Source organism: Heterodontus francisci, unplaced genomic scaffold, assembly GCF_036365525.1.
Source record: "Heterodontus francisci isolate sHetFra1 unplaced genomic scaffold, sHetFra1.hap1 HAP1_SCAFFOLD_519, whole genome shotgun sequence".
Lineage (NCBI taxonomy): Eukaryota > Metazoa > Chordata > Chondrichthyes > Heterodontiformes > Heterodontidae > Heterodontus > Heterodontus francisci.
In genome coordinates this window covers 68,641-71,280 of record NW_027140454.1, presented here as the reverse complement: position 1 = coordinate 71,280, position 2,640 = coordinate 68,641, and positions in this window count along the sequence as shown.

Genomic DNA, 2,640 nt, shown 5'->3' with positions numbered 1-2,640 from the left:
TATTGCAGGGGAAAAAAAGCGTGAAAAAGAGACAAAGAGAGAGAAAAAGAAAGAGAGAAGATAGAAAAGATAGAAAGAGACAGAACGAGAAAAAGAGAAAAGACAGAATAAGTCAGAAATTGAAAAAGGACAGAAAGAGAGAGAAAAGGTGGAGGGAAAGAACAACGAAATTGCAGGCACCAAAGAGACAGACAGAAAGCCAGTGAGAAAGGCACAGAGAATTAGAGAGAGATTGAGAGAGAGCACAGAGAAAGCCATTGAGACGGAAAAACGCACCATCACTCAGAGAAAGAGAAACACAAAGTGAGGGAGCGAGAGAGAGAGATGGAGGAACACAGAGAGAGAGAGTTTGAGGAACAGAGAGAGAGGGAAACAGGGACAGAAACACAAAGTGAGGGAGAGAGATTGAGAAATAGAGAGAGCGAGAGAGGTTGAGTGTGAGAGAGAGATTGAGTGCGAGAGAGATTCAGTGAGAGAGACCGAGCGAAAGAGACTGAGTCAGAAGGAGGGAGAAAGGCAGAGGGAGACAATAAAGATGTGATACTCACCATCCCACACTGCCTGCGTTCCATCGTTGGGCTCTAACACCTTCCCTCCATTTGTTCATCCATGGGGAAAAGATCCTGGAGAGGGGCATTGGGGTGGTATTTGGAGAAAAGCGTCAGGACTGGGACAGAGAGAGCGGGGGATTCAGACTGGACTCTCTCACACACACACATTGTAATCAGCTTGCAATTCACCTGGGTACAGGGACACAGAGACTGAGACACAGAAACTCACCTTCAAAAATCAGCCGCATCGAAAGAAAGAATGGAGGCTGATGTTGTCCTAATATATCCCAGAACCTGTCACTCAAAACAGACAGTCCACCCAAAATGCAGCTCATCAAACCAGCTCTCAGCTTCCTTCATCTGGACGCTCCCTCCCAGGTATGGGACAGTCCAAGGTGAGTCTCTGTGTAAACAGGGAATGGGGGAGAGAGGGATACTCCAGCCATATCCCAAATGGACCATTCCAGACAGAAACCTGTCTGTCTCTCTCTCCCTCCCCCAAACCCTCATTAACAGAACAGAAAAGCTGCTGTAATTTAAAACCTGGAGGGACCGGTTTGGATAATGACCATTTAACACTCATTGTATGAAATGTCTTTCAATATTCACCTCCAGTTAACAGAAAGTTCAGAAAATGACTCACTGCAATTACCTTGTAATTGTGACAGAGAGTTTTTGCTGGAGAGGCCTGTTTGACTGCAGTATAAACAGGCAGTTTTTATTCGGATTGTCAATTCCACTGTGTGACAAAACCTGAAACTAGAGCCAAGTTAATGATGCAGACAAGAGAACATTTACAACTGGTGACATTTCACACAATTCTCGCCCATATTTACAGTTATATTTGTCAATGAGTCCTTTATTTGAAACTGCTGTATTTATGCATTAGCCTGCAATCAATCCACAAAATCTTCTTAATGTTTACCAGTTTAATGTTACAAGGGTTTACAAAGCTTGGAAATGGCCATTTAACACAAATTGTATTGAAGATCGTCCACTTTACACCTCCAGTTGATATAAAGCTCAGTGTTAATGACCTCCACATTCAAACAAAGAGTTTTTGCTGCTGTCATAAAGTGTCACTTGTTTCCCTTTGCTTCTTGACTGTTTCTATCCTCTGCTCTCCTGGGGGATTCAGCAGGATTGTTGTTCATTACTTGTCCGAATTCAGGAGGTTCCAGCTCCTCTGCAGCTGCTCTCCTGGTAGAGAGGTGGAACAAATAGGCAGGGAGTTGTTACGGTTTGAAATTCACTGTCTGACGTTTCTGAAAGCAGATCCAATATTAACTTTCAAAAAACAATTGGATCAGAACTTCAATTACTCTGAATTATAGCCGAAAAGATGCCCGTGGAGATACTATGATAACAGACCCACTCAGTGCCTCTCCTTGTTGAGATACTATAATAACAGTCCCACATAATGACAAATACAGTGTTGATGCTCTGATCAAAGACCCACTCAGTGGCACTCCCTAAAAAGGAAATATAATGAAAGATCATCTCAGCCTCCCTCACAGTGGGGATCTTATGAAAGCATACCCTATCAGTGACTCTCCCTGTGGAGATACCGGAATAACAGACCCACTCTCTGACTCTCCCTGTGGAGCTGCTTTTATAACATCCACTCAGTGAATCTACCTGAGGAGATCCTATAACAACAGACCCACTCTGTGACTCTCCATGTGGAGCTGCTATTATAACAGACCCACTAATTCACTCTCCCTGCGGAGATACTATAATAACAGACAAACCAAGGGACTCTCACTGTGGATATACTATAATCTTAGATCCACTCTGTGACTCGCTCTGTGGAGATTATGTAGTAATGGACCCACTCAGTGACTCTCCCTGTGGAGATACTGTAATAACAGACTCACTTAGTCACCCTCTCTGTGGAGATACTATAATAACAGACCCACTCAGTGACTCTCCCTGTGAAGATACTATAATAACAGACCCACTCAGTGACTCTCCCTGTGGAGATACTATAATAACAGACCCACTCAGTGACTCTCCCTGTGGAGATACTATAATAACAGACCCACTCAGTGACTCTCCCTGTGGAGATACTATAATAACAGACTCACTC